Source organism: Coturnix japonica, chromosome 1 (assembly GCF_054131305.1).
Source record: "Coturnix japonica strain WE chromosome 1, WE-NBRP24, whole genome shotgun sequence".
NCBI lineage: Eukaryota > Metazoa > Chordata > Aves > Galliformes > Phasianidae > Coturnix > Coturnix japonica.
Window position 1 is genome coordinate 104,343,610 of NC_140663.1, and position 21,851 is coordinate 104,365,460.

The following is a 21,851-nucleotide window of genomic DNA, read 5'->3' on the forward strand; positions in this document are numbered from 1 at the left end:
GTTACTGGAAGAAATTTTATTATACGGGCTCTCCAACCTTTTGTCTGCTGCGAGCACAGCCAGTACTTTGTGGTACATTCTAAGTTCTCTTTGTCATCAAAAATTCCCCAGCAAAAATAAGTGGAAGGAAGAATGGACAGTGGGAAGTTGATAGAAATCATAGACAAGAAGTAGAGCTCAATAAGTCTCTCTATATGTTGCTTCCTAACAAACTCGGAAAGAGCAGAGAGTCTCTTGCTGTGTGGATGGCACAACAACCAGCACCTACAGAACAGGACAATGAACAGTGTCAGAACCTCAGCCAGCAGAGCTCTGCCCAGAGCAAAGAGCCACAGTCTGCAAACTTAGAAATCAGATCTGAGGGAACCATGGCAGAATTATTTTTAAAAGGGAAAATGAGAACAACAACCAGTAGAGATGAGGGCACTGACTTATCAGCCCACAGTCTGTGGGCTCCATCCTGTTTGAAGATATCATTTGCAGGTGGTTCTGAGTATTATAATGGAAATTCATTTATCCCTCCATCTTTCAATTTCCTCAAGGCAGAATTTAAGACTAATGCTTAAGCTAATCTAAATGAGATGATGGACATGATGAATATTCCATTTTCAGTAACAAATGCTAGTAGACAAATTTTCACCTCATTGTCCTCACAACAGTCCTTTTTATGAAAGGTTTCAGACTACTAAGTTTGAGCTTTCTTAGACCAGAGCACTTCGTTCATTCTGGCTGTATACAGACACCAGTTTAGCTGATAATCTGTCATCAGTGCCTAGTAACCAAGGATCCAGGTTATGGACCTGAAGAATTCCATTAGACTCCATGTCATTCAGACACTGTCAAAGAAACCTAATGCATTCAATGTGTAAGTCTTATCATATTAGACCTTAACTTCAATGCCTATAAACAAGATGCCAAATTAAGTGCATGCATCTGTATGTTCTTGAAAAGACAGGTTTTATATTAAAGATTATAAAATCAGAGCTTGGCCTTGAAGAGATCTGCCTTTGGCATTCAACTTCTGTTCATGGTGAAGTTCCCACTTTCCAGAGAGATGAGTTAGTTTCTTCTAAAAACTTAACATGTGAAACTTGGCCAACGTTTTTGTCCTAGCAAGGCAGATACGTATTACTATTTCTCAGCCTCTATGAATGCACAAGAATTTCAGAAAGAAAATCTTTATTTCCATTACATCAGGATACCTATATATAATTTTTTTTTTTGATATTTTATTATTTTGGATAATTTACTGTCTTTCTTGATGAATATTTTCAGAAAAAAATAAAATTAGATCAGTTATTTTAAAAAGATTGACTATTCCTTAACCTGGCACTGATTCTTACTGATATCTGTTTTTCATGTTGTTGATAGGAGTCCATAAATCCCTCAACAGAACAATAGCAGAACGTCCATCTGAGTAATACAATTTGATATAGTGAGCTTGAGTAATAAACATAACATTTATTCAAGAAGATCTCAAATCAAGACTTAATATTAGGCCCCTATCCTTATTGTAGCAATTATTTCTGCTACAATTTTTACTTCCCTCAAGAAATCAGGCTGAGATAAGTTCACTACAGCCGCTATCTGACCATCAACCTCAAGACCCTTTTAATTTGCTGAAATTTTAATTTCGTTGGGATAAAATCGAATGGAAGGAAAGAAATCTCAAGGATAATTAAAAGGTTGCAACTATCAAGAAAGCTAGTAGAAAACAGTGATATGAGCTAGTACTTACAGTGAGGGAAGCTGAGTCGTTTCCCATCATGCTGGCAGGAAAATAAGACCCGTACTGTGCGACAACAAAGTGCCCAAGGAAACAGAACTGACTGCAGTTCCTTTCAGCTAGAGGGATTGCCAGGGAGACAGGGTGCATCTACCATGCTTCATTACATTTGCTACTTGTGGAAAAAAAAATATTTTTAAAAGCTGTATTTAACATAATGACTGCTGCTCTACAGTCTTCAGTTATTTTTCATTAATGATTCGGGAAGTACTTCTGTGGTTGGGAAATCTTTTCCTCCTTAGCAGCTGAGTTTTCCTTTGTAAAAACAATTTAAAAAAATAATGTTGTCTTTGTGTCATGTTGAAAGATGTCTTTTAGAGATTCTCCGTGTGCTTAGCAAAATCTCCAACTGAATCTAAAGTGGTGACTATGGATCTAGTTGAATCTGTAGGTTGGTGCAAGACTTATTTTAAGGCTATCCATGTTCCAGTGCTTTTGGTTTGAATACTGCCATTAACTTGCCATTTGATGCAATTTTCTTTTCAAAAGATATTTCTGTCTGAACTGTCCAGGGTGACCTCTGTTCCCCGCAGGATTTTGAGAAGCCAATAGTACTTCACATGAAGCTGCTTAGCTGTGAACAAGCTCTCTGCTGATGGAGGTGTCAGGAGAAAAGATAATTTGAAAGAAAATAAGGGAATCTCCCTCACAAAATGCCAGAATCTTGCACATATGTTGAAGGTGCTACTCTTGCTGCCCTTTAGAGCCTTCTATCCTAAAAAATGATTTATCTTTGTTTCCTAAGGATCTCACTTATTCTAAGAGAAATTGGAACTGGTGTATGTTACTTCTCACAAATAGAATTCCATTTATCATCTGATGCCATCTTTCTTGTGCTTGTTTGAAGTGAGAACAGTAATGTAGCCAAAAGAAAGACAGCTGTATTAGAAACAAGGTCATGTACACAGTTTTCTTTACTCATATTTTACTCTGGGGAGTAACAAGCCAACTCCAAATCATGTGTTTAAATTAATAAGCATATAAGGAGCATGTGTAAGGACCATTTGCAGTCATATCCACTGTGATATTCAGACTTTCTTCTCTCCAAAGGTAGATCTGTGGTACTTAAATAATGACTTTGGTAAAAGTTTCTCCTGATATTTTTAGGCATAGAAATGTTGAAAATTTGTGATAATATCTACTCTGCTGAGTTTTCAGACAGGTGAGCAGAATTGCTCCTGCAGCTGAGGTCTTGTTTGGTGAAACATTAAGGTAAACACAAAATGCTATTTGTCAAACTCAGAATGGTTTTCTTAAGGGCAAACGGTTAATGCCCCAATGTGGTGACCTTAATTACTGGAAGCAGAAGACTGATATAAAAAGAGTTTGGAGTATCCTGCAGTCCTGGCTGATAGCAGAGCTTATCACTCTTGCTACTGGCCCTGATCACTCAGTGTTTGCCCTCCTTATCTTACTATAACTTTGACTTTCTTCAGTTAGTTGCTACTAACTCTCCAAAAATGAAGATTCCTGAAGTGATATATTGACTTTGTGGAAATAGTTGTTTCTTTCCCCCAACTTATTTGCATTCAATCACTCTTTCCTTCCCCCCCCACCCCCCCCTTCTTTAGAAGTATAAAAGCAAACCTATGTGTTCATGATTGTCCAGTGTGGTTTTACCTCATCAGATCCTCTGAAGAGAGAAAAATCTCTTTGCATAGATCCAACAAGGCTTAGCATATTTAGGTTTATTATTCTCTCTCGTGCCCAGTGAAACTAAGTATATCTGAGATGATGTAGTTAATTTTGTAGAGATGAAGACAAATGTTTTCTGAGGAAATTTCCATGCATGTGGAAAGTAATTTCTTTCAGTTTCTCTAGTTTATAGCATCTATTTATTTTAGTCAGTTTGAATTAATTACTTGGTCACGTATATTTTGTGGCTAATACTTACAAGCATTACTCATTGAGAATTGGGGGTTATTTGCCCTACAGATGTATTCATGGTTGGCTCCTTGTAGTGCTATTAGGATATACTGAGAAAAATTCTGATCAAAGTTTTTCATTATCTCCCCTAGATTAGAGACAGGGACTTTTTCTTCTTCCTTTATACTCTGATAGAGAGAGACTTGTTTGTTTCAAATAGATTTTTCTACATGATAAGATGGAGAAACTGGTTTTGGAACCAGCTCAGGAATCTCCAAATTGAAAAATGAACTTCTGCCATTAGTTTGGATTTTGACTGATCCAAGGATAACGTTCATTTTTTGTATGCTTCTTCAAAGGCAGTAGGTTGATTGTTCTTCAAATGAGCTCATCTGTTTTTTTTCAGTTACAAGGACAGAACAATAAGTTGTTTAGGATTTGTGATAAAAATAACACAGAGATGATGATGCAGAATAATAAACGATGCCTCCCCAAAGGCATTTACAGTAAAAATGTAGACTATGCCTTAAGGATTATCCTAACTGAAAAGCCAGGTGCCAATTAATCCCCAATTAAATTGATTGCTTCTTATGTTGTGAACAGGATCTGGACTTAAACTAGCTCATTATGTATAGGTCACTATGCACCATTAATTAGATGGCAGCATTTTTCTGTTATTATGTGTTTGACCAGATCATGTTAATAATGATCCAGTGGTGTAAACATCTTCATACAATTACCCAATGCTTCATTTGCTAAGCTTCCAGAAGAACATTCTTGCTATAATCAATGCAATTGCTTTAAGAAGTGCCATAATTAGTTAGAAATCTGATTATTACATAATGATGGTAGAGATGGGAAGAAAAGAGAGGTATCTTAAGGTCAATATGATAGCTTCTAGCAAATCTATATAAATTTCCACTATGCAAGTCATTTTCTCTTGTGAGATTGATTTTACTCAGAAAAAAAAAAAAAAAAATCTTTATGCTTGCTGTGTTCTCTGATTTCTGCAGGCCTTCTCAGTATCAGGAAAGTTACCTATTGTAGCTATAAGATCTGAAGATAACAAAAGGGCACATAGTGAATTTAGCTTCTGGGAAAGCAACGCAGAAAATGAGCTGCTTTCCTTATTTTGGTTTACTTCGTTGCTATATCTTCTTGTTGATCTTATTTATTCTTTACAGCACTGTAGACATTCATGAGATGCTATTCAGATCAACCAGTTAGAGAGGTCAGACATACAGTTCTCGGAAAAATGTCAGCCTAACAAAAATTATTGTTTAAACTGCATGCAATGGACCACTGCTTCTCTGCAAAATACATAGAGCAGTTGCATTATGGCATATTTGAAAACAATTCAGAGCCTTGGAGTATTGACATCAAACAGCACTGAATAAAGACGCTGTCATCTTCCATATCTGAGTAAAATAAAAGCTTAGAAAATTTTAGAAAACCAACAGTGATTGCATTGACTTCCGTAAATGTATCCACTCTCGAAGAACCCACATTTTATTGGTATATCTTCATTCAGTAGCTAAACAGACAGTTCTTTTTTGAAGTTGATTTTTATTCCACGTTTTGTCATTTCATCTATTCCACGGGGGGTTTTAATCAGCTTGTAACAGTCTATTACCAGTATCCTTCACACAGAGCTAGACCATCCTTTTCTTTTTCTGACAAAGACTGTACTTGAATCAGTAGGGTCAGTAATAACCTTAGAAGTTTACTGCAATCTCCCATTCAATTTTTCTCTTTTAACAGTTCTTCTGAAGAAGAAAAAGGACAAGGAAAAAAAGAAAGCATTAAAAATTTACTTTCCAACAGGGAATTTTACTTCTGAAACCAAAGAGGCAGAAGGAGGCATGGCTGTAAACAACAGTTTGTGAAGGCTTAGTGAAAGTAATTTGCAGTGCTGTTCAAAGGAAAGAAAGTTGTCCTCTCAGTTAGAATGAAATCATGCTAAAGAAAGCTGCTGTCAGAGAGTTATTCATGTCTATCCCTGTAAGTAGTACTTAATGAAAATAACAAGTGAAAATTGTAAAAATCTTCCACTTTTTATGTTTTAGAAATGGAGGGGGAAAAAAAAAAAAAAGACAAATATATGGAGACTTTACTTAGAACTGATAAACAGAAGATAGAGACTTAAGTGTGGGGTTAAGCAAGTGTTGGGGTTTAGCCCAGTGGGAAGCTCAGCACATTTACATTACAAACAGCCATTTGCTGGATCCCTAAACACAGCGGGATGGGAGAATCAGGAAAAAGGTAAAGTTTGTGTGTTGAGATAAAGACATTTTGGTAGGATGGGAAAGGAAAATAGTAGTAATGGTAGTGATAAAAGAATACACAATATGTGTACACACAATATGATTGCTTACCACCCACTGACTAATGCCCACCCACCTGCCAGCACCCCAGTTTTTATTGTTCAGCAGGATACGGGTCACACCATTTGCCAGTTTGATCTACCTGTTCTGTTTCTATCCTTGTGCACATCCAGTGCCAGAAACTGAGAAAAAACTTGAGAAAAAAGTCCAAAACTTGGTATAAGCGTGGCTCAGCTACAACTAAAACATTGCTGTGTTGTCCTAAATGCAAAACACAGCACCGTACAACCTGCTAGGAGAAAATAGGCTCTATCCCAGCTGAAACAAGAGCAGTGAGTCATGCCATTAATATAGTTCTTATGACTTATAATTACATGATTATGTACATTCACTATCCCAACAGAGATGGCCTGGCTACTGTCCAAATAATTTCTGGTAAGAAATTTGGATTTACATATGGAAGATATTAAAGATGCAATGCATTAATATCCAGCTAAAATATATTATATTATATATATATCTCTTATATATTATAATATATTTTATAAAATATATTATATTTTTATATATATATACACAATATATATATATTTAAATATATATAATATTATTATATAGAATATATTATATTTATATTTTAAATATATAAATTATATATCCATATATAATATAATAAATTAATTTATTTATATTATATATATATATATATATATATATATATATATATATTCTATAATATTCTGTAATATTATCAAATAAATTTAGAAATAAAGTGCTGAACATCAACAAAACTTGTTTTGGCTTCATCCTCACAATCTGCTGAGCTGGAAAGATGCAGAAATTTAATTAATGCAAGAAGAATATCTCAAATGATTCTATTCAGGAAAAAAAAGGGTTCAGCTGGCACATAAAAGATTGATATCTGTTTCTGCTGATATAAGGATACAGTGGAGCAAGACAGTGGTGGGAAAGACAGTTCAACAATCACAGTGAAATACTTCCGAATGGAGTAGTGTTATTATTACTCTCCCAGGCACTTGGATGCCATAGCAAAGAGAACAGAACTGCAACTAGAATTGAGAAAGAGAAAAAAGAAATTAAGAAATTGCAGTAATAATGAAGTTCACGCCATTGTTCCATTATTTCTAAGGCTGTGAACTTCTGTATTTGTACCTGCATATATACTGAAAAATATTCCACAACCCCATGAGGTCTCCAGAATATTTATGCTACTCATGTGGAATAGCTGTCTATGGGCACTATTTTAGACAGAATAGATTCTAAGTCTGAGAACATATTTTGGAACTGGCAGTATATTTACTATATTATGTTTATTTTTCTCTATGTGAATGTTCTGCAAAACAATACTGAGTTTTCTCAAATGGATTTTTCTATTCAAACAGTTCTGAGTGGCAGTTTGTTCCCCAGCTATTCCCTGTAAATATTAATAATCTGAGGGGAGTTTTTCAGTTGCACTCAGATCTCACGCTGTGGTCTTGGCTTCTTGGTTGAATGAGCTTAATTCCTAGTGCCATGTTTTCGATATGAATGCTTGAACAGGAATCTAATATATTTCTCACAAGTACTCTTGAATATTCATATAGTATCTTTTACATTGAAAAACATTCCTGAAAGTAAAGTGCAGATTCACAGAACGTGAAGCAGCAGTGAAGTAAATAAGTGTAAATTCAATACACACTTCTGAAAGCTTTGTGGGTAGAGGCATTGTAGTGAAATCCCTCAGAAATTATAAAGAGTAAGTTCTACAAGAGAAAACAAACAAACAAAAAAAACAATTTTTCATTAAAAAAAAATAAAGAAACAAATTTGTGAGCTTTGGGGGAAGGGGATTTTATGCTTTTGGATTTAATTTTTATTCTCCTGCTTTACTAGGCTTGAAAGTACGGGGAGAAAAGTCTTCCATTAAAAAAAGTCAAGTCAACAAACAGCTTTTTCTCAAAACTTGTTATGGAAGGGAAAAGTTATAGAACTCTTTTGGTATTGGTCCTGTTAAGAGAGTTGGTAACACAGGAGCCCACCCAAGAAATGGAGATGGAGAATGAAACAGTCTAAAGAGGAGGGAGCCACAAGAGAAGGAGGTCAGTGGCTCCTTTGTCCTTGAGCTGGGACTCAGGGAAAGCTCATCTCAGTGACAGCCACTACTGCATCGCCGTTACAGCAGGGGAAGTGTACAGCTGCTCTGCACAGTCCTGCAGTGAGAGGCTGGCTCTAAAATTTCATTGAATTCTCCAAAAAAATATTTGTTGCAATAGCTACTGAACTTGATTTCCATTTCAAACAGCAATCATTTTTATGAAACAGAAAAAAATTACTTTTGAAACTGATGTAATACTACACGTATTTAGCCCTTATTTATTTATTGCAATAATGAAACAGCAATGACAACAAAATCTTTCTGATACAATAGCTTGAGTCTCACTTTGAGTTCATTTCCACAGCCACAACTTCTGTTTTCAGAGATGCAGATTTACAAATTTTCACAGCTTTAACATTAGATTTTAAAATGTGCCTTTAAAAGACACTTGCACCTTTTGCTTTATGTTCTCTTCACAAACTTGTCCCATTGGAATGCTGTTGCTTTCATGCTATACTGCTGAACTTACTTTATTTAGCTGCTTGTGCTGTTCTTCAGCTTAGCTGCCTTAGTGTTCTGAAAGTATACAATTCTCTGCTTCAAACTCACTGATCCTACACTTTGTGGAACAGAGGGGTGATCCTTGGAAACAGACCTCAGTCAGTGCTTTCTGTCTAACATCTGTCCACAGGCCGACCTTTTCCTCTTCCCTGCTCTCAGGCTCCAACACTCCTAAATGGTAGATTGTCATTTTTAATTCTCTTTAAACTCAGTGACAGTTATAAATTGGAGCTACAGCTTGGTTCATTGATATAATTGGAAAGGAAGACTGTCCACAAGGATTCGTACAGATGCGACTGCATGTGCATGGGGCTTATAGAGTGAGCATTATCTGCTGTGTCAGCTTTTCTGTGCACAGAATGGTTGACTAAAGAGGAGGGAGATCCATAGTGACCCCATCTGACTAGACATAGATGGCATCTGAAAACAGGGTGCCAACAGCTGGTGAAAATCACCTCTCTTCCCAGCAGTGAGTGCTTGTCAAAGATAAACCTCAGAGCCTCTGTGGAACAATACCTGCTAACTACTTATCAAGACAATATGCCGATACTCCACGGATGAGTGAGTAGTCCTTAATGCTGCATCTTCCACCATTTCTGTGAATACTTATTAGAAACCAATAGCTGAAAGCAACCTGTGATCCTGATTCAATATATTTGATCCTCTGGGATGGACAGGGCAAGGAGCTTATATTTATCATCCAACTACAGTGCCTGACAAATTTCTGATTCCACTGCTGCTCTGACCTCCAGCACAGATATTCCTTCATCCTTGCAACCTGTTTCACCCATGCTGACTTCCTTCTGCTGTGGAGGGAGGCACAGGGGTAATAGTGCTTCTTCCAAAAGGGATACTTGGGCTAGCAACTGTTTTGAAAGCAACAGTGGGAGAAGACTGGTTTGGTTCTGAACTCAGACGGAGATATTTTTCTATCCATTTGCTAATGTCACTGCATATCAGACTCTAGGCCAATTGAATCATGGTTGCCTTCAGAAGTCTTGACAAAACAGTGCTGTTAAGGGCATAGAATCATAGAATATCCTGAGCTGCAAGGAACCTGTAAGTTTTATTCATTTCAGTATTGCACTTCATTTCAGTGAAGTATTTTTGCAGCAGACAAGCCTAACCAGCCCTAACCAATGCAGGGACTCGCTGCTTTGTCCAAGTTTGTTGTTCTCCCTTTCTGTCTTTTTAGAGAAGCGTTGAATCTCTCTTGAAGAGAAAAAAATGCTTATTCTGATCTCATGTCAACTTCAATATCTTCCCAAGTAACTTTTTACTCTCCTCAGTTCTTGCCTCAGAAATGGATGCTTGTAGAGAGGGAAGTGAGAAAAAGTGTGAATTGTAAGCCAGGGCATAAAATGTTATAGGGATGTGTATCTCTAGATGCAAAGAGACCTCTGAGAAATGGAGGCTTTGCTTTACCTTCAATGCAGTCCTCAGCAAAGAAACTGATTATGAGACCAGATCAGCCTGAAAGAGAAACTGGCAGAAGAGTGGGTAAAAAGCAGTGGTTAACACTAAAGATTCTAGGTTAACATATGAGTAATCATTAATCTTGTATTATTGGCTTTCTATGCAGCTGTTTTAGAATTTAGAGTACAGATCTCCAGCTGGAAAGCACCTCAGTTGTTGCCTACCTGTTACTGAGTCTTTGTCTCAATATCCAGTCAGCCAAGGCTTTATTCTTCCTGACCTGGACAAAGATGATTTTAAAGTAAGGTTAAGATCAGATCCTCCTCAGGAAAGTGGACTGAGTGGCTGAAATACAAATGCAGAGTTCAAGGCTCTGGGAAGAGATTCTTTTTCTTTGAGAAAGGAAAACAAAGATTTTTAATACTAGACTAGTGTAAAGGTTACTGACATCTGATTGGCATGAAGTTAATTGAAGTATTTAACACTTGTCCATTTTTCTGACTCAGTCCGTGCAGAATGGCTTTCCTCTCAAATTCATTCAATTTTCCCTACAAGCACACTAATCTAAGAGCTTTGCTTTCTTTGTTTCTGGTTGTATCTGATAGCTAGCCATTTTTGCCAAGTCTGAGCTCTAGGACATGTCTCAGGGAAGTGATGTCACTATAGTAATGCAAGAGGAGAGGAGAGCATGCCCTCTGCATACACATGTATTCGGTCTGGCTCTCCCAGGACAGGTGCCTACTTAGAATAAAAGTCCCATTAAGAAAGCAAAAAATGGCCATTCAGAATAATCTACTTTGCCCTCATGTTCCTTTCTTCCAGTCCATCAAATTGATAAAGAGGCACACTTGATCTGTGAGTAGGTATATTGAGTATATGAGTGGGAGAGTAGGTATATTTGACTCAAAAGTGAGTAACTAAATTTTACTACTAGTTGGATTAATGTCAAGATTGAGTGTGTCTCATGCAGTAGAATTAGTCACTCTAAAAAAGCATAAAGGATTTGTTGTATGGGTCCGTGTTGAGTTTAGCATACTATTGTGTGTGCTTTTAAAAAAAGGTCAATGTATCAGTTGAAGGTAATTTGCTTTAGGAGAGAGAGCAAGCTAAAAGTCAGTGACTTCTGTAAAAAATGGTGAGTCGATGAACTGCTTCCTGACTTTTTGATTCTTTTTGTGCTGAGAGAAGCAGCAGATTATTTGCATTATTTGAAATAAGATGCATTCAAGGAAAGTAATATTTGTCATCACATAGATGTCTCTTCTTTATGGGAAAAACTGTGGAAGTCCTGAAAACTTACTAACCACTCAGGTTGCAGAGAAAATACCATAGAAGACGGTAATAGTGATCTTTAATGAGGAGTCGGTAATCAGTGTAGATAACAACCAGCTTTTTGAAGGGTTAGCATCATTACTATTTTCTCCTAGCATGCCTGTCATTGACTGCTGGCACAAATTAATCTCTTAAATCCTGTTCAGTGAAGTGATCTATGGCCTTCTACAGCATGTTAGGAAGTCAAAGTCAAGCTTGATGGATTTGGCCTTTGCATTTACATCTTTTAATCAGGGCTATGCCCATCAGGGCAAAGAAAATTGTGCAGTTGTGTGTATGCAAAATACTTGACTGTACAGAAAGATGCAAACAAATGGAAATGCGCAAAAGTCTTAATTTTTCATCCACGTAACAGAGGTGGGAATGAATGGAAGACTGCTAAAAGTACACCTATTTATTTTTACTCTGAGCAGAAAAGAGTTGGACTTAATGGGATTTTGCTTCTATAAGAAAACTATTTCAGTGTAAACATAGCTTTATTTTTTGTTTGGAAATTTTGGATCTGAGAAAATCAGAAAAACATAAAAATATACTAGAGGAGAGGAAATAATTGTAAAGAATAAGGAGTAAACTGAGGAATGTACAATATACATGCTATTGCATGTATTGTTTGATATATTATATTGGTTAGTTCTAGTATTTTAACCATATTCCTGTGGGAAGGTTTACCAGCTTTTTCAGAGGAAACAAAACTCTAATTTGTATGCCACAGCCAGCTTTCTCAAGACCTAGGAAACCAGATTTCTGAGTATTGTATCCTTTTTTTTTTTTTTTTTTTTTCCTCTCCGGTACTGTACACTGAAAACTCATGTGATATATCTGTTGATTTAAGGATGCTCAAAAATTGCAGAGAAGCCAGTGTAACCCTTAGCTTGCCATCATAACCCAGAATAAATAGCAGGCAAGTCAGAGAAAAAACACTACTTAGGTAGTACAGGTGTCTAATAGTTCAGAAGGCCTAATAAACGCATTAAAAGATATTCCTCTTATGTAAGAGTTGGCTTTGGAAAAAGACGTAACAAAACAGCAGCAAAGGGAAAAACACCGGCAGCATATTCCATCAGAACAAATGATAAATTTGTGGAATTATTTCACATTTCTCATTTATTAAATGTGTCTGGTTTTTATATTGATTTATGATGCTCGCTTTTCTAATTATTTCTTGGGGAGAACAAGGGTCTTTTTTTTTAATATTACATATTTATCTATTTATTCATTTATTTATTCCCTCTACATGGCCTTCTTCCATTATGATTCAGTCAGTCATTGCAGGATTTAAAGCACATAATAGATAGCCTCTCAGCATTGCCATTGAAGTGGAGGCAGGAGGAGGGAAGGGAATGGATGTAGAAGTATTGGTGGGCCAGGAAACATGGAGCAGGTAGGTAGTACAGAGGAGGTAAAAGTGCATTTGCAAGATACACAGTATTTGTGCCCCCTAACCTTAGTATCATTTGTTACTGCATAAATCTAGAATGTGAATAAGTGAATTGTCTATAGCTCTTTCACTATTTATCAAAGACTAATTAGTACTTCTAAATCTCTTTTACAATCTGTTTCCAGAACATGGGATTTTACATTACAGTTACCATTCTCACAGAAAAAAAAAAAAAAAAAAGCAAGAGCATGTTGCAATTACATTGCAAATGCAGTGCACAGGAACATTAAAAATAGGCTAGCAGTAGATGACGGAAATTGTGGAAACTATGGCTATGATTTTGTGTAAGTGGTAATTTGTCTCAACTTTAATTCAGCAAGAATGTCAGCAGAAGTGCTGCCTTAGGCAAAATAAAGAAGTATCAGGTTCAAAGGACCTGTAATATTAATAAAAATACTTAAGGTTAAATTTCAATTTCCTTGGATTCCTTCAATTTAGGTAGATTTCCCTGTTTCCTGCAGCCAAAAGAAACGTTGAAACTTTTTCTGAAAAATCAGGAAGATGGGCTGAAGAATCATAGAATCAACCAAGGTTGGAAAAGACCTAAAAGATCATCCAGTCCAACCGTTCACCCATTACCAATAGTTCCCTCTAAACCATGTCACTCAACACAACATGCAGTCGTTCCTTGAATACGCCCAGGTTTAGCGACTCTGCCACCTCCCTGGGCAGTCCATTCCAGTGCCTGACCACCTTTTCTGAGAAGTAATACTTCCTAACATCCAGCTTGGACCCCCCCTGCCGTAGCTTGAAACCATTCCCTCTAAGAAGGGATACCAAAAACAGCTAAGACTGAAGAGAGACTATAAACTGATGTTGGCATTCCTTTCTGTGTTAGTAAAGGCAGGATGTATAATGTCAACAGTAGTTGCAGGGCAAATGATAGTTGTAAAGAAAAAAAAATAAAAATCATTAAGATAAAAAAATATCCATGAATACATAGGGAGTCAGTTGCATACATATTAACTAAAGCAAGCCCTAAAATTACTTAGCATTTACAGAAGAATGCGGGTTATAGGTCAAGTTCCTGAGAAGAAAACTTGAGCAGAAGAGAGGAGAAGGGTTAAAGCTACTATAATATTGACAGACCAGCTCTCTAAAGGAACTGAGAAACAGGATGGTTTTCAACATAAGGATCAGTAGGGACAGCATATAGGAACACAAGATATTTTAAAATATCAAGGATTCTGATCTAACTTGTATTTATCACAATCAAGTGACTGAAAAACATGCCTACAGTATTACTTGTCAGATTTAACTTTCCCCAAATATGTCACAAGTGAAGCTAAGATCACAGAGGAATTGCTTATGTGCACTTAAATAAGAAATGCTTCTCTGAGCTCAAGAGCTGCTCTAAGACCAATAAGCTTCATCACAGTGGCTTAAGGCTCTTAAAGAGATAACTCTGTGGAAAGAGTATCCACAGATACTAATAAACAGGTACTGTTGACCCCAAGCAGAAAAATGGGCTTCTGTAAATCTTTTTGTGCCCAATTCACAACTCTTTTTTGGCTGTGGAGAGATTCAAGCTGAAGTAAGAGAACCTCACTGAGTGATGCCATGGAACTTCATGTCTTGAGGCTGTATATCTCAGCAATGTTTATTGGGTGTGACTGAAAATAAATTGGAGATTTTCTTCATATGATTTCAAAAGGCAAACTGTCTGTAGGAGATGAGCCAGCAGACAGGAAAATATAAAATACATTTTAAAACTGAAATATTAATCTAACTGCATTATTTGGCCAAAAAGACAAGTAAAGTTTCTTCTGTCTCTTATGCTAAATTTTCTAAATATACTATTTTATTGCAATAAAATTGTAGAATTCTGATGTTGGCCTCCAGAGTAAATGGCACGTGAAATTTTATTTATTGTATTTTCGCATCATGATAATCACAGAGAATTCAGCAAAGACGTTTAGCTGATTTACTGTGTTTCTGTGCTTGCTAAAAGGCAGCAATGTAGACAATGAATAGACAAATGCCTACTGACTAAATCTGAATCACAGAGAACTTCTATGGACTGGATATGTGAAATGAAAATGTTTTCAATTGTTTTTACTTGACTTGATAGCAAGACTCTTATTTCTTAAATTCTTACATTGGTTCTACAGTTAAATCCTTGTTAGTTTTCAGTCATACAGACTATAGCATACAGCTTGTAGTCAGAAACAGGTGGTCATATGCATAAAATAATCCTTTCCTCCCCTCCTTCCTTTCCCTTCTCATAGACATTTGATACAGCCACAACTGAGATGAATAGATCTTAAGTTGGTTTTGTTTTGAATCAGGAAAAAAAGCACACACAAAATATTTCTCCCACTTACATACAAGAAATAGTAGTTACAGAACATCTTGTCAAACAGGAGACAGTTGAAGAATGTAGTTTTTTGTGGTCTCAACAAAAACAGCATATCCACACTGTAATACTCCAGAACTTATCAAAATAATGGAGCATATGAATAAAATAAATACCTCAAGGGGCTTCCCAAGCTTTCCTCAGACCTGTTATCTGAGAAAAGACTGCATCATTTCTCTCATATAACCAAGTTCCTTCCTGTGTAGTACAATATGCCTGGGTCATGTGCTCATAGGATTAACTGAACTGCATTGGATTCCAGCTGGCTTTTCATGGACAGATGAAAACAAAGCCTGTGCAGATCTCTACTTAGTATTGGTAAGAACATACAAATCAATAGTAATGCATCCAGTTCTGGGCTTCCCAGCCCAAGAGGGACATGAGCATACTGGAGAGAGCACCTCAGGGTATCCCTCCTGTGAGGAAAGACAGAAATATGGAACAAAGAAAAAAGAAAGTTTGATAGGGATGGTGCAAAAAAGGAGGGTGCAATGAAGACAGGCTCTTTTCAGTAGTGCTCATTGCCAGGACAAGTGGCAATGAAATCTGGGAGAATCCGGGCAGCTCGCCTAAACTTGCCAAAGAGACATTCTATACCTTATAACATCATGCAAAAAAGAAAAAAAAAAAAAAGCTTTAAAAAATGGTGGAGAGTTGGTAGGAAGTTGCTACTGCCCGGGGACTGGCTGAGCATCAGCCAGTGTGTGGTGAGCCTTTGCATCATGCATCATTTTGTAAATATATATTATTATCATTACTACTATCATTTTCCTTTTGCCTTCTTTTTCTTTTGTTTAGTGAAAAGTTTTTATCTTGATGCACAAGTTCTGCTGTGTTCTTTTTTTCCCCCAGTTCTTTCACCATTTTCTCTGGGGGACAGACAATGAGCAAACAGCTGGGTGGTGCAGATTTGATTACCACAATAATCAGGTAACACTTCTACGCCATATTGGCGGTGGAGCATTGGCACAGGTTACTCAGATGTTGCTGAGTCTCCTTGGAGATCTTCAAATGTCATGTGGACATGGACTGAGGCACTCAGTTCTGCATGTCCCTGCTTTAGTATGGAGTTTGATAAGACTGTGTGCAGAGATCCCTTTCTACCTCAATTATTCTGTGATTTATTAAAAAAATAAATGAATCCTATGAATTTCACAGACATACTTCAATATTCAGAGGTCTTCATTATAATTGATACAGTAGTTAAAAAAAAAACAAACTCAATTGCAGTACAGAGAGAGAAGTATGAGCCAAAGAAGTATAGTAGACAAAAATGTCTTCATGCTCTCTTATTCATCTCGAACCCTTAAAATGAAAACCTTAGGTATACAGCTTCATCTTTAATCTAGGAAAAGGACTGTTTCTTGAAAATGTTATGATGTATTAGTATTTCCAATATTAAAATCATATTTTAAAGCTTATGTCTAAGAGAATTAAGGGAATGGAGATGAAGGATTTCTATATCTGAACATTAAAATATTTAAAGTGTCTTGCATATTTGACAGTCTGTTTAGTAGCAGATTTGATGTACTGACACAGATGTTTTGGAGTCCAGGTCTCAAGGAATTTAGAGATCCTTAAACTCCTAACATCTGTCTGAATCTCAGTCAGACATCAAATGTAATGTAATACATTTACTGCTTTTTTTTTTTTTCCAGTTTTAATCTTTAAATTACAGAATTAAGAACTTGCAAGAGTGACAACTTGAAAACAATTGTGGCTTTTTTTAACAATAACAGAAAAGCATAACAAATGAAATTTAATGATTTACATGTTTTAAAGATTTCCAAAATCAAGACTTTACAGCCTTGGTTAGCCTGACATATCGTGGAAGTACCTTAAGTACATTTAGAACCTTAACTTTCAATATTTAAGCCTCACTGTTTTTCCCATCTCTATCAATAATTCCCCATGTTTCAACACCCACAGGTAATGGATGAGATACTCTAGCTCCTTGCAGCTGAGCACCTCTGGCTGTTTGCTTCTTTGATCTTTGTTTCTAATTCATCAGTGTATTCTTTTGTCCCAGAGCTTTGCTTGAGCTTCTTAACAGATTTACCTAGGATAATTCATTTTCTTCTGTTCATTTGCAAAATAAAGAATCAGCTAAATGAGAGTCACATGGTGCTTTGCCAAACACCTGTTGCCTACAGACTTCTAGTTAAGTATCCTGTGAGTTATTGCATCAGGACGGATGCAGGCTTTGAATTAAAGCATTGTTACCTCCACACAGGTATTTTCTTACAAGAATATCTTGTTTTCTATGTGTCATATTCAGAAACAAACCTGGATATATTCTCTCTGCTATTTGTGATCACGCATGCAGACACAGGAACTGCACCCCAGCTGTTTGTGTAATGCTGGTTCATAGTCTTCAGCCTTCGTAAATGCAGACAGCTAACAGGAGCTTCAGCAAGTCTATACTTAAAGTATTTTGATTCATAAACCTTCAGTACTTACATCATTATCTTCAGCTACTGGGAGCCAAAAGGATAGCAACTAAAAAGAGGATTTAGTAGTTTCTTCCTGAAGTCTGCAGTCAGCTGCTGTGGTACATTTCAGCACATAAGCCAAGTTATCTATTTCAGCAGTCTCAAAAAATCTTACAACAGGTTTAGCTCTCAGTAGTTTACAGCCCAAGAAAGACTTTCGAGGGGGGCGCTAATGGATTGCAAACACTGAGTCCTGTGGGGGGGGTCATCCCAAAGCAAAATGTCAGAAAGATCAGATCTCATTCTATCAGTACTTCACAGCAAAATTGTATTTGATAAGTAATACGCATCTGCACAAAAATTGAATTAAGAGATATAAACATTTGCATATCCTATTCATAATATAACCACACAAGGTTATGTTTAGAATAGTTAATCTTCACTTCTTAAAGATTCCTTTTATAATTCAAGTTTCCTAACTACATACATTTTCAGAAGTAACAAAGATCTAGTCCTAATGCTATTTCCATGAGATAGTAACTTGCTGTTTCAAAAGAGTTCTGTATTATTTCATTTATCTAAAATCTGCCTGGGAATATTGAAAAGCAGTAGACTAGCATGCTCTGTTAGACCATCAGCATACTCTCCATCACACAGATGCAGTTGACCATCTGGATTCAAGGTATCACCAGCATCTGAGACAGTCCAAATTTCCTGACTCTCACCACATTCCTATATATTCTCTTCTGCAATATGTACAGTGATGTATAATGACAATAAAGCAAAGATGGTACAAGAGAGGTGGTGATAAGTATCCAAAAGGTTATTTAAAGGAAAGACTCACCCAATAGAGGACCTGAAGCAATCTACACCAAGGAGACGTCTCAAAGAGATGCTGCTATAGGGGTGGTCAGCCCTTAAATGAGGTCTAGAGGAGGTGGAGTCAGGCTCCACCCCTTCCAGGAGCACAGCTGAATTACCCTCACCTGTGCTCCCAGAGCTGACCTGAAACTTGCCTCAGCTGATTAATCAGAGGTTCAGGATGTGATTTCCAGTTTCCCATACAGCTATGACTGAGCAAAATTCTGCTTTCTTTTGTGGCTGCACCAGCACAGGTCAGTCTGACACTACTTTTCACCTTCATCGTAGCTTACTTAACGCTACCTGTGGTAAAATAAGTAGCACTAAAAACCAAACCAAACAACAACGGAAAATGAATTTACACTCCAATAGTTGAAACATTTTTCCATTCTTAAGAAATAACAATAAAAATTACCTTTTGACAGGAAGCAGAATTTGATGCTTTTGGCACAAAAGATGAAAGTTTTGTTGAGTGTAAGCCCCTAGAACCTCAAAGTCTAGAATAAACATTTTCTGTTATCATCTATAATTGTAATTTGTTATTTTGCAATCACATACAAACCTGTCACATACCACAACACCAAAGACCCAAGCTTATTATTGCTAAGACTTGTGCACCTAGTTTTCATCTTTCCTGTACTCTACATGCATGTTAGTGATATTGTAGAGAGCAAATGTAACTTATATACTGCCTTTATTTCAGGTTTCCTACTGAAAAATAACTATTTTTTCCTATTCAAACTTGATCTTATCTGAGACTACTGGCTACTAGTACATTCTGTCTACTTCACTCTTGTAATTTCTTGTTGCCTGTTTTCATGCTCAGGAAGGTATTCTGTTTTGAGAAATAGAACAAAATTTATATGGTCATATCTAATCTATTTTCTTCAGATTCTCCAACAAAATTTTATAGCTTTCTAATAGACGAGGTAGGAGAATTCAACTCTAAACATTTTTCTGATGGTTCTCAGATAATAAGTGGGTAATACTAATTAAATTTGTCAGACTCTCTAACAATGTCAGGTTAACATATCTTTCTAACTTGTTCCACGAATATGGTTTCACTGAGGGACCAAGATTCCTTTGGATTTTTGTGTTGGTGTGTGTGTTTCTGTATCACTGTTACTTCTCCAATTTAGGACAAAAAATGTCATTTATACTCTTATCTGAACTGCATGGGTCTAGCTGTTTATCTAATGCTTTTCATGCTTGCAGAATAATGTAATATTCCTTAACGGTAAACAGAAAATTCTTTTCTTTCTTGTGAAAATGATTAATACTTTTAGAAACAGTAGCTTCTGTTTTATTGGAGAACTTGTGCCCAATTCTACAGACTGCAAGAATTTTTTCAGTATCTCCAAGGCAACATTCAAACACTAAAAAGTTTTGTTTTCTTAAGTCTTTAAAAGTTACTAGTATATCCCTCTCACAAACTATCAGTTTCCCTACGGTTGATGCACCTTTGCTTGCAGCGAAATACGAAAAAACATTTTATTTCTGTATGCAGCTGCAACATTTTCTTGTGGTCTTATGGCTGTCATTTATACCTGTAATCAAATATCAAATAAAAACTTTAAACAGTGATTCTATGTGGAAATTAATGGAAAATAAGATTCATGCTTGCACTTCCAAGAACCAATGGCCTTAAAGTACACTATTATAAAGATGTAGGAGTAGATGAGTTTCCTTTTTTATACATAGCAGTGGAAATGACTCACCAGCACCTACTGTCTGAATCAAGTATTGTGACCCAGTTCTGGAAGCTGTTTTTATGTTCACACTTAGTTCATTGCAGTTTAAACCTATGCCTGAACCTGAGTTTGCAGATGGGTTTTAATTTATTTATGAATTGAGATGTTTTATGTATATGCATATTCATGCATATATGCACATATATGTGTATATCTATGTGTGTATCTATCTATAGATTAAAAATATGGACTATGAGAGCAGTAAGTGTGAAGAGTACATCACATCTCTGATTCTGAAATACTGTTTGATTTGGAGTGGAACTTAATATATCACCTTGAGGGCAGCTCTGCATACTCAGCTCTGGCAGAATCTGAAAACCATTGGTGATGGAGTTTACCTGTAACGGGAGCATTGCTTTTCCAGGTGTTGTGCCTCTGAACCTGATGTCATCATCTGTGATTACTCAGCTATTTAGGGAGGGCCCCAGATCTCAAGGGCACTGCAAAGGCCGGGACTAATCATTTTCAGTCTGTTTAATCTTTACCAAGTCAAACTTCCGAAGTGAAGGAAATGCACATAAGCCCCATTACCCAGAGTCTCCTCTTTGTCTCCATTTGCCTCTACACATATTGACCCAGTGCAATGACAGATTAATGGTGACATTAAATGAGGTATTAAATTTAATCTGCTTTACTTGATGTAGCAAAAGTTCCCTTTCCAAATCGCCTTTCTTTAATTTTGCTTCATGATTGCCATTTTTCATTCGCTAATTTTATTCATGCTAGACTAGGCCAGTGACCTAAAACTGCCAGTTGATAAGTGAAATGCTAATCACATTTCTGCAATTGGAAGCATCAGTGTAAAAGCTTCCCATGCATTATTTACATTAATTATTTTCTGTCTTGAGTATTCTCCTGCTTCCTCCTAAATCAGTTCAAACAAAACCAATAAAATGGCTTATTTTAACTCTAAATGTTTATTATAGTTCTTCCTATTGACAAAATATATATTAAAATTGTTTACTCTGAGTTGTTATACAGGAGGGCCTTTCTGGCTTTAGGAGGCTTCCCATTTTTTACCAGAGGGACTTGTAAGCCATTTAAGAGCTATTTCCCAAGATGTTCATGCAGCCTTTTCTCTCCCTATAATGTATTAATATTCCTAGGATAACTTCTCAGCTCTAGGACAAGTATTATGTGGTGGTCTGATTCTGTTGGATATTTTGTATACTCAGTTCCTACTGATATAAATGTTTGTTGAAAATATTAAATTTATCATAGCAATTGCCAAAACTCCGGAGGCTCCAGTCCAGGGTATATACACTGTCCTTATTGTATAAACTCTCTAACACTGCATGTGCCCTTTGCATTCAAATGTGTTTTAATACCGATATCTTTTTGTAAATTTTCAGAGCCTTGCTATAGCGTGAAACCCTATCCACAGGAACTCAGCATAGCTATTAGAATATTTTTATTTAACACATCACAGGCTGAATGCTTCTTGCTTCTGAATGCAATACTTTTAGCTTTTAGCCACCTCATCTCATTTTATGTACAAGCATAGTGCAAATCATTCTTTATGGAAGCACACAATTTATTTTAAATGAACCGTATTTTAATAGAGGTACATTTATTTTATCAAATACCAGCGAAAGGCAGCAGATTAAATGCACCTAGCTGCTTAAGTAAAATA